This window comes from Columba livia, chromosome 4 (genome assembly GCF_036013475.1).
Source record: "Columba livia isolate bColLiv1 breed racing homer chromosome 4, bColLiv1.pat.W.v2, whole genome shotgun sequence".
Classification (NCBI taxonomy): Eukaryota; Metazoa; Chordata; class Aves; order Columbiformes; family Columbidae; genus Columba; species Columba livia.
In genome coordinates this window covers 17663640-17675974 of record NC_088605.1, presented here as the reverse complement: position 1 = coordinate 17675974, position 12335 = coordinate 17663640, and positions in this window count along the sequence as shown.

The window sequence follows — 12335 nt, the reverse complement described above, 5'->3', positions numbered from 1 at the left end:
TTCAGTTGGAAAGGAGCTACCATGATCATGTAATACAACTGCCTGACCACTTCAGGGCTGACCAAGTTAAACCATGTTATTAAGGGCATTGTCTGAATGTCTCTTAAACACTGACAGGCTTGTGGCATTGACTGCCTCTCTGGGAAGCTCATTGTTCCAGTATTTGAGACCAAAAGGCTATCTGGCTTTGCAAAAGACATAGCTAGCAATTAGTTATGCAAAAAAAAGGTTAGAAGAGAGTAATCTAATGAGAATCCAGTTAGTATGCATTGCAAACAGTATGTTACAAGGTCAAAAATCTACATATTTCCGAAATGACAGTAAGTAGTAAGGATGCTGAGGGTGAAATAGTGTCTTCAGATGACAAGATTAAGGCTGATTTAGAAGCTCATAGAGGACGCTACCATCAAACCACTGAAACTATGGAAACTAAACTGCTATGTTTATGCAGATGTAAATGCTGGAAACAAAAGCGTAACTCAGAATTCATAAATCCTGGAAAAATAAAAGGCATTGAATGACAGTACTGGGCAATTAATTTACCGAAATCAGACATTTCCTGTTTTTGTTTTTATCCCAAGAAGATAAGGGACACATCAGAAATATTTGCAAGGAATGAACTCTCCGGAGTTAATATGGCCAGATAAAAAAGGTCACCAATATCTGGAGAGATCCTTAGTCAGGATACAGTTCTATTACACAGAAACTCTGGCCCACTGGAAGACTGAGTTTTAAAATGTTCTTCTATGAAACTTAGCAGATCCTTGATGAAGAACTGAAAATCTGGCTCTCCAAACACACAGATTTTCATTTATACTCATCTTGTTGCTCTGTATTTTTAGTGTTCACTGATGATGACTAGGGAATAGTAATCCCATCTGGATATAATAAGAAATTACTTGAACCTTTCCTCAAGTTCAAGGTTTTTGGTGTTTTTTTTTTTCAGTTTTCATGAACTACAAGGTTTTGGCAAGGACTGTGTCAAGAATACCACAAAATATATTGGTTCCCACAGTATTTCCAGACTAGTTTGCAAGACAAATGGATTTGGCTAAGTACAAATAAATTTTGCAAGACTGCTCTAATTTGCAGATGGGTATGAAGAAGCCCTGGTTAAAGTTCTCAGGTTTACCCATCCTGTGCAGCTTTAACTTCAGTTGGCTTCTTGTTATAGTAAGATACTAGAAAAGATGATAAGGCAAGTAGAGCTGATGTGAGAGATGGATATTATTTACCCATTTGAATCTCACTTTGCAAAATTATATAGATATAGTTGACTTGCATAACATAGTCCAGCAGGAATATATAGGAAGAGCAATAACTTTTCCATGCTGTCAGTCTTTTGCAGACACATGGGAATAAAGAAATGATAAGTATGATAATGTTGTGTGCACTACATGTGGGCAATGGAGGATAGGATGATAAACTACAGTCTTGTCTTTCCCCTAACATATTAGTGTTATGATACCACGCTCAGCAACAAAAGCTGTATGCCCTTTCCTCCATATTCAGATGGAATAAGGACTTTAATCATACCACTTTCATAAAATATTCTTTGGATGATAAGACTTTTGTTTCTTGGTGCAATAGATTTGTTGCCAAAGCAAATTTCAATTTGTAGATGCAGAGACTAGGAAGTAATAAGTGGGTCCTTGCACATACTTAGCATTCTGCCTACACAGGCAAAGACCTCCAGTGCAACTGAGACCAAAACACCTGGCCAGAAACTTCCTATCAGCTGCCTTGGTTTGACACTTCCAACTTACCAAAGCAATCACTTTTCCAAACCACCATCTGAGTCAGTGCACATGGACTTTGCAAATTCTGGTTACAGTGAGTTATATGTGCAAGGGTATGCAAGGGAAATAGTCAAAGAGCTATGAAAGCTGGCAGGTGTGGACAAGGCTGAGAGTTGGTGTTGTTCAGCCTGGAGAAGGTTCTGGGAAGACCTTATTGTGGTCTTTCAGTACTTAAAACAGGCCTACAAGAAAGAATAGAACAGACTTCTTAGCAGGGCCTGTTGTGACAGGACAAGGGGTAATGGTTTTAAACTAAAAGAGGGGAATTTAAGGCTAGGCATGAGGAAGAAATTTTTTACAATGAGTGTGTAAAACACCGGAACAGGTTGTCCAGAGATGTGGTAGTTGTCCTATCGCTGGAAACACTCAAGGATAGAGCTCTGAGCAACCTGATCTAGTTGAAGATGTCCCTGCTCACTGCAGGGCAGTTGGACTAGGTGACCTGTAAAGGTCCATTCCAAACCAAACTATTCTATGATTCTCAATAACTGGAGAACATGTGGAGCCCTGAATCTCAGGACAGGAGTCCTGTTCCCCACTGGATGGCTGCTGAACATCAGTTGAGACAGATGATTCACACCTTTCAAGTGACCCCTATGGAATCTTCAAATTCTAAGATTGCACCTGCATCACACTGACCAAAAAAGTCCTTTTTGTCTGGGCCTTGAACCATTCTGCATGTTCCTGTAATGGCAGCCTCACTTAGCATCATTTCCACCTCCAGGTTAGCCATGTTGACCCCTGTACTAACTAAATCTGAGGTGAACCAATTCCTACCATATTTTCAACCCAAGCACTCTCTTCTTTTATGACCACTTGGAGTTTTTCAAATTACAGGTAGGAAAGAATGACAGAGTGCATTTGCTGTACTCACAAAAATGCTCATTATGGTTGTCATATTTTAGTGTGTTTACTTCGGTCATAAGAAAATTGGAAAAATAAAGTAAAAATGAATTTGTGGTCAAATGATAAACCAATTTAATTATCAACCAAAAAAAAAAAAAAAGAAAGAAAATTCCAAAATATAAGTGAGCAAACAAATGAAATAAAACTATGATGTGGTTCTGTGGTTCAGACAGGAGATGGGGGAGTTGTTCTTGGCACTGTTGTGTTTTTTTCTGAGAACTTGGTTGGGAAACTTACATCTCAACTATGCATTTAAGCCACAGCACATTGTAGAGGGTGCAGAGGTGAGTCATTTGTTCAGCTTCAGTCCTGGATGAAAGCAACCACATATGTTGGGTTTATGAGGTCAATTCCATTTTTTTCTCATATCTCAGTGTCCCAGGAATGCTTGAAAACATCCTGGTTTTCATTTCATCAGTGAAAACATTTGGATTTTGCTAAAAACGAACTCGTTTATTTAAAAGCACATTTAGGTCTTTCTAAAGAATTTCAAGTGGGAAATCAAAGATCATTAGTCAGTTTTTAAGATTAGTCTTAGTATTGTTTCCACCAAGTGCAATCATGTCTGAGGAATAAATATACAAGGAAGCCAACACTTCTTGGTCTGGAGAAAAAGTACATGGATTCCCTTAAATCTATGTTTTGGGTTTTGTTTTTGTGTGTGGGGTTTTTGTTTGTTTGTTTGTTTCTTTCTTTTTTTTTCCCTTGCAAAATGAATGCAGGAGTGATGCACTTATTCATTGCATCCTGAAAAACTCATTGCTATTATTTTGACTGCTATTTATTTTTTTATTCCAGTAGTGTCTAGAGGCCCTAATCAGGAATCAGCATGGGATATAACAGGTGGCTACTAACAGACAGGGAAAATACAAAGTAACAGACAGACAATTAAGCCTGACGTAATAAGCCTCAGTTACAGTACAATGGAGAAGCCATTGCTACCTAGAAATATGGTAAGTTAGTATAGTCTTTGTTTTCCTAAATTAAAGAATGAACTCTAACTATTTAAGGAACCATTGAGAATAAGTTAAGCATGTGCTCAAGGATAAAATAGTTTAAAGATACTGGGAATCAACTGAAAGAAAGCTAAGGATGTGACAATGTGATTTCCTGATATGCCTACACTGAGAATTGGCCCCACTTCCTGTCTCCTTGAGAGTGTCTGTACAGCATGCACAAGCTGACCTGAATGCTTACACATTTGTGCAATTTATTGTGGTTTAACCACTAACAGTACTTTGGCTGAGCCATGGGAACTGCCTGTTTGTATACTTTTCACCTGAAGTGAAGGCAGGATAATATGACTCGGTGTAATTTTTTTTCCTGAACTAAAATTTCATTATTTCATAGTTGTTGCAGGCTGATGGACAAAATACACAGGTTATCGAGGCTACTTAATGCATGGCAATTTGGTAAACAACAGAAACTTAGTAATAAACTTTCAACCCTTAGCTCAAATGGGTTCAGAAAAGATTAGCTAAATATTACTTTATGCCTATAGATTACTTTATTTCTAACTGATAAACATCAGTTGTTAACTTTCTTATCTCATCCTATTCATCCTATTCTGCTTTTTCTCATGCTACTCTGAGCCTCTTCTACCTAAACTACTCCTTGCAACTTATGATCAAAATCAGTCTCCTTTTCTGCTCTGCTTGATAATTCATTTTGGTGATCTTCAGCCTGTCCCTCTCAGAAAATAAAAAGACTGATGCTAACAGAAGAAAAACCTAATAGTAAATGAAGAAAACCAGCAGGATGGGTAAAACTTAAGTAGAACAGAGAATATACCTCATCAAGGGATCTGCTTCTGGAGAAGGGAAAGCAGGTAGTTCCAAGGGGACATAGTGGAAACAGAAAGATTATTCCAATTGCTTAAAAGTGATTACCAGTGATAAATACTGTCAGCCAAGATAAAAGACTACTTTAGTCATTTACTTTCACTAAAAGTTAACTTCCAAGTCCAGTAAACATACAGCAATAAGCAATGCCTATTTTCCAAGGTATGTTGAAGTTTGACAACTGCATTTTGGAATCCTGATATGAGACATTTTAGAGAAAACCTGAGAATTAATTTAAGATCTTTTGGTCAGATCTGGAGTTTCTATGGGAGTTAATCTATGTGAAAATGCCTAGAAGCTCAAGTGCACAGCAAGATACTTTAATTATTATTATAACAATTTAATTATTTTGTTTATTGATGCTTAGTTTCTTAGTCATTTCCCCACTCCCAAACTACTTGGAAGTCCTGAATCATGTTGTATAGTGTTTTTCTCTATTAAAAAAAAAAGAGTAACTGTAGGGAGGTGGTATGTTCTATTAGATTTACAACTTTATTTTGGACTTCAGTCACAGCACCAAATGTCAAACTGTGGAAGATATTTTTGCAGCAGCATCTGGTTCTTCACAGATCTCCAGATGCTGCTATATTGGTGGTTTTGGAGTTGTTTCTGGGTCAGTTATTTTGGGACATGAATTGTCTGACAGTTTTGTCCTCTCATACACAGTTTGTTGTTGTTTTTTTTTTTTTATTTAAGCTATAATACTTGAGATTCAGACATACAATTTCATATAGTACTGTTTTATACTGTAAAAAAAGAACTTAGGAAGGTACACAAAGAAATGTAGTATACATAACTCATGCAGAATCCTCTTTATGCATTTTATTTAGAAATGGCCCTTCATAATCTTGGAACATTTCAGAAAATGAGGATCTATAACTATTAAACAGCAGCAGCAAAGTGCTTAAACAGCAGTGAGACTTAAACAGGAATTAGTGTAAAAGCCATTGTGGTCGTGCTGCTGGCGAAAATAATGCTATTCTTAGTAATGGGAAAACAGATGATGCTTTAAAATCCAAACCACAAAAAATGTAAAATAAGGTGTTTGGACTCATCTGTGGATTTGGTCTTCAGCACGGGGCTGTGGGCAGCTGTATTTTGTTACTATTAGAGCAGGGAAGGAACCTTCGGAGCAGGACTCATGCACAAGGACAAGCATAAAATAGCAGGAGTCTTTGACACTTGCGGTGCCATGATAATGACAATGTCAACACGACTTTTGGGGTACAGGATATCTAACACAATGATGCACTTATTTCTTTTTCAAAATACATTTCAGAAAGACCACATTCTGCTCACCATTTTTTGTTTCACAGCTCATCAGTAAGGCTATAGAATGCACCACATATGTTATAGAAGATCTGTCTTAGTCTGTTTGAGAGAGTCTTTAAAAAGTATGGGGGTTGTTTGACGTATCTTTCTGCCTGCAAAGCCACATCCTTTCAGCAGAGAGAGGCCAACAGAAGAAGGTAAACACATTTTGTGTCGGGAAAGGTCTCCTAAATTACCCTCAACTAGTCTTTTTTGTCCTTGCTAATGTTGTTATTTAAAACACCCAATGCCTTGGACCTTTTCAGAAGTGAAATACAATCCTAGTTCACATAGAGAAGCTTATAATCTGTTGTTTCCCATAAAAAATATTTTTTCTTCTGGCATATCGATGTTGTAGATTTTTTACTCCAAAGCAAGGGTTTCACGTATCCAGAAACACACTTGTATATGACTGTCTTTCAGCCATCAGCAACTATAGTACTATAGAAAAAATTGTGGATTCAAGTAAAGGAAGAAAAAATACTTTGGAGTGTTAACTGTTACAATCAGTAATTGTTCAGCAATGGTAATTAATTTGAAACATTAAAATTATTCTATCAGATATCACTGCTCACAGAAAAGTTAATTTAGCAGAAGGCATATGATGAATTGACCAAATGTTATCCCATGAGCTTCTAGTGCATCAAATGTTCCAGTAGTTCACCACAGTGATGACTGGCAGAGCTCCATTTTTATGCCTGTAACTATTTCAAACTAATACAAATGTGGCTGAAACCTGTGGTATGTTCTTGGAGGTGTGTGTTCCCACACACATGCATGTAGATACCATTTGATTATACTCACTTACAGCTTGGAGGTTACTCTTTACTTCAAGGCCATTTTTTCTGCACTGAAGATCACAGGTGAAAGGAGGTGTGATGGCTCATGACCACTGGTGTAAGAATATCCAAATTGTAACCTGGATGTCAAAAATAGACCCATTTCTCTGCAGCCTTTAACCACACAGAAGTGTAATTCAGATTGAAATCTTGAATATGCCAATCACACAGTATTTCCTAGGAAGGAAACAGTTTTAGGGGAGTGTAATGAGACAGATATTTTCAGAATACAAGACAGAAATAGTACTGGTAAACACTGTCAACTTTAGGTTTAATCAACAGCCATTAAAGTTACTGGACAAATACCTACAGGTTTCTAATAGGTTTTGGATTATAACACCAATGACAACCTAGCAAATTATATTTTTAAGTGACATGACAATTAGAATCAGGTTTTGTTTCTAAGCAAAGACAAAATAAGTAAGAATTTATTTTCCTTCTCCCTCCAACCCAACATCATTTACATAATGCTGTCATCATGCAAAGTACAGACAGCAGTATTTAAGATAACATTTCATATTAGGTAGGTTATTTCATTGCATAGACTACAACAGCAGCATATCTGATGATGGCTTAAAATTCATATTTAATGAAAGTATTGATTGTGAAGGGAACAAACACAGAAGTACAAAATAATTCAGGAAAAAAAGATAAAGTTAAAATATATGTAAGGAAGGTGCACAGAAAATGGTACAATGAATATTAACATACAGACAATAACAAAAGCAGAAACAAAACATAGCTATTATATGTCAGATGGCTATGCTTTCATGACACCACAAATTTAAAAACAGTAAAAAATGACTCCTCATGTCTGAAACAAACAGACTACAGACAGTAATTCCTTAGAAATGATTTGTAAAGGTATTCACAAAATCACTTCAGTCTGCAAAAATGCTGCACTGATACTTTGCTGGAATATGTTTAAAAGAAGAATTTGAAAGAAGAAAGTGGACATGAGATAACTCTTTCTGGGGCAGCAAGCTACTCTGCATGTAAACCCCAAATCTTCAGTACTATTTTGTATTCCATAAAACTGCAAACTCATATGTTTTAAGCTCAGAATGTATTCAAGGCATTGAGAGTTATGGAGGCATAGGTTTGCATTTAATGTCTTTGCTGAACTAAGGGCTGCAAAGGCAATAGCAAACTTGTCACAAGCGGAAGAAAGCTACAGAAATGACACTTACACAGAATTTCAAAGTAACAAAAAAAAAAAAAAAAAGACTGAAAACGTGCATTGAGGAAAAACTAGTAAAGAACATATGAGAACAGATTTGTTCTATTCTCAGCTTCTAAATTCTGAAAAACCTGCAAATGAAATAAGAGACTTGTTTTTTTCCTAAAGTCAGCAATAAGAAGATTTGCACAAACAAAAAAGGGGATCATTTTAGGCCCTACATATCCGAAGCTTAAGGAAAATATTTACAATAAAATTAAAATCATGCTTTATATTTTATACAAAACAAAACTAGCCAATTATATACAGCTTGTTAGTAAAGATTACCTAATAAAAACTGCTGCTGAGGTATACAAGCATTTAAAACATCTAAATTGAAACAAATTAGTATTATTGAAAGGGTTTCCATTTTTTTTATTCCTGCTGCTTCCAATATTACCTTAACAAGCAAGATACTTCATCTTTCCTTGCCTCAATTTCCTCATCTGCACAATGAATCCTGTGGTATTTATAACCCTGGAAAGTCCTTCATGATCAGCTGATGACAAGATGTTAGATAGCTGCTAGACTTTCTCAGTACGGCTTCCCACTACATGATACTCACTATGGAGAACATCTGTAGTCTTACTCATAATGATAAATGAAACATTTTGTGTTGCTGAGTAAAAGAAGTGCTACACACAATAGAATCACAGTCATTTGTATTCCAGTGACACCCACAATGTGCTAGCCACTGTTGTTACACACACACATACAGTCAGACAGGCCCTGAAGACCGTGTTTTTAGGAAGTGACAGCAGTGCTTTAATGACATGTCAGTAATTTACAGCATCAGAGACAACAGCACGATACATGCTGTTAAGCATAATACATCCTAAGCATGCTACATCAATTCAAAGATCAATCTGTAAAACCATTTTCATTCATGGGGAAGCAGATTCTTAAGGACTGTGTTTAGTTGCAAGAACTTGTAAATATACATTTGCAAAGACTAATAAATACTAATTAATAATACCGATTCTTAAAAAGCCTAACCATATAAACTCACAATTATATGAGATACCATATAAGCATATCATAAAAGACAATCAGAATCTTAAAAATTCACCTGGTAAATTAAACTAATGGTGAAGAGGGAGAAATAGGACTATAGTGACACAGCCTTGTTTTTTCCACATTTTCTTGTTTTAGATGATCTGTGTGACCAATTTGCAGGTAGAAATCTGGTTTGCTAAGGGATACAAAAACAGGGATTGGTAGCATTAGCTCAGCTGTTGTTAACTTACAGACAGCATTTTGTGAACACTTCAGTTCTAGTGATTTTTATAGCAGACTGTAAAGACTTCTTGTTAAAATTTACTTTCTATTGCTCACAGTTATTCTGTCTTTAAATCAAGGACATGTTCTGCCTAAGGGGAAAACAGGCCATGCATATATACTGGCTAACATCCTCTCCATTACTAATTAGAGATTTGATTCCCTTTAAACAATATTGAGTAGAATGCAACTTCCAAACACAGGAGGGTTTCCTTTGCTTTTTAAAAAAATGAAATGTTAATAGCATCTGAAGGAAAAAAAACAATACTATCATTTTTTATAGCTTAATGAAGCAATCAAAATGGCTCAGGTACTACAGTTTCTCAACACCAACAGCAAAATATTCTTTGAGACCTCATGAATGCATGAATCATTGAGGAAGAAATGGGATTCTTAATGCCGGAAGCCTTTGAGGAGAAATAGAGTATCTAGGGGGATAAAAGGTTGTCAAAGGCATAAAATACCCTTCTTTGACAATATATTTTGTCAATAATATATGGAGGATAAGCAGACATTCAGTAAAATACATTTTCTATGTGGGAGAAATGTATTATTACAGAGAATTGTAAACTCTTTCTTAATTCTGCCTGATGTCTGTACAACTCCTTTACCAGTAATTCCCATTTTTATTCTCCTGCATTTGCAAAATGGCAGGTTGCCTGTTATCTGTGATTTTCTTTTTTTAATTGCAGCTTCAAATATCTTGCTGTTCCTTTTAATGTAATGCTTCTTTTTTTCTCTTTCACCATTCTATTTTGTACTGCACACAGAGAGTTTTGTGGACTTTGGGAGCAACGTTGGTTGAAAACATTACCTTTTTTAGCTTTGTTTCCTTGTGTTTGTTTTGTTTTTGTTTTTTTTATTGATTGCTTGGGGTTTTTGTTTGTTTGGGTTTTGTTTGTTTGTTTGTTTCTTTGATTGACTGTTTTAATCTAGCTGTATTTAGATGCAGAATATAGTGGATGTTTAGGGGTTTCTTACCCGAAAAATGAGAAAAATAATTTTGCCTTTTTTTTTTTAAATTGGAAAATTTCCGTGGGATCAGAATTTTTTTTACTTTCCTATTCCCCCTAATAATTTTAACTGTGAGTTATTTCTTGGGAAACTTGCAGTGGTTCACCACTGACTCTGAAGTAAATGGATTTTACTATTGATTTGACTGGTCATCTTTAACTTTTATGCTTAAACTATTCCAGTCTCTCAATGGGTGATTTATCCATCCTCCTTTGTGCCCATTAAGGTGTGAATCAGTCACATTTCTATTGAGAGGGGTGAGCTTTAACTTTGGAAGTGTCCACTTAAACCTTAATCATGAAGAAGCTAGTATAATAGATATCACATCGACCTCTTTGTAACAATTATCTTTTTTTTTAATATATATTTGTAAAGGGAGAATAGAATGGTCCTGATCATGACTTGACACCAACACTGTGAAAATAAATTATTACTGAGATTGTTATGAAAATATATAGAAGAACGAGAGCATAAAATCTGAACTATTGTGCAGCTCATATTTTTAATCAATTATCACATTTTTCCTATGCCTGTTCATTAAATACCCTGTGGTCTTTGAATAAACAGCAAAAGCAACTTCTAGACTCACTAAAATGACAGTTGTAATATGGTTATCTCTACTGGTTAAACACGTTTTATGAAAAGCAAAAATTGGGACAATTTTCCTCTTGGAGAACAGAGAATACTTAAGAAAAAAAAAAGGATATAGTATGAATTTCGTTGCTTATGTAGAAATTCAGAGAACAAGGATGAGACAGGAAAGACTTGTGAGACTCTATTGTTGTGCTTTTGAATACAAAATCTTATTCCCCTTTAGCTATATTAAGCCTTTTTTTTTTTTTTTTTTTTTAGTAGTAGTATCAAAGCATTAACATTTTGCTTATTTTGGATGGAAATCATAACTGTGACTATTCACTTGGGTGTGCTCCAAAGTTTGCTGAATAAGAATTCATCCACTGAATTGTGTAGGCATTACTCTGGATCAGGCCATAGTTACATGTGGGTTTATGTTCTCCTCAGAGTTTGGACCACCACATGGAAAACTAGATCCACCTATTATCAGGAAAAGAAGCAAGACACTTTTGAAAAATGTAAGGAATCAAATACAAACAAGAAGAAGAAAAAACAGATGCCTTGAAACCACCAATTTTGCATTGCCAGACATTAAATTCCAGATTTTTTTTTTTTTGTTATCCAAGATAAAAGACCTAAATTCCTGTCACCATTTCCTGAGCAGAAAACTTTTTTTCTGCTTTTCACAGTCAGTTCTGTGATTTGGTGCAATATTTTCTAAAGTATTTTCTCTTCTTTGAAGAAAAGTTGCTATATGTAGACAGAGGACTCCCAGCACACCAAATCTGAAAACAATTTTGATACTTACACTATAAGCACAATTAAATCATCTTTACATTGTGTTCACACTGTGTCCAGAATGTTCAGGATATATTTGACTTTTGCTATAGCCATTATTCACCTTGATCTGTATGTAAGCTATGGCTTTTTTCTGTACCTTCTGAGAAACAATAGTGAAGGCTGTTGGACTACACATGAAATCAGTACAGCTTAGTTCACTAATAAGAACTGCAGGCTTAAGAAAAGCTGCAATAGTTACTTCCTGCTGTGTATGGGTGGAAGCCAAGTGCTGGAGTGCAAGCAGTGGAAATATTTTAACACCTGACATTTTAGGAAGACCCATCCAAGGCTTCTTTTGCCTGAATATTGCTTTTGCTGGTGAGCAACTACCATAAATGAATCATTAAACTGGAATCAATTTGCTGAAACAAAATTAACATGAAAATAAATAAAGAAAAGGTGCCTTTACCATCTCTCCTTCTGAGAAGGAATTATTTGCCAAAGAACACATGAATTTAAATGTTTTATCAAACTTCTATAATTTCTGCAGTGATGCCCAGCAAGGGCATCTCTTCTACCCTTGACAATCGAATTTGTAACTGCTCTGTACGATGCTGACACAGTATTGATGAAAGAATATCCACAGCCCTAGATGTCCATTGCCTGAAGAACAGAGCATTTCTCACACCTTGCATGCTGCACATGCACAAACTTTGGAGCACAAGAGGACTCCTCTTTGTATCTTTACAATGCATACATCAGATTAGGATTTGTT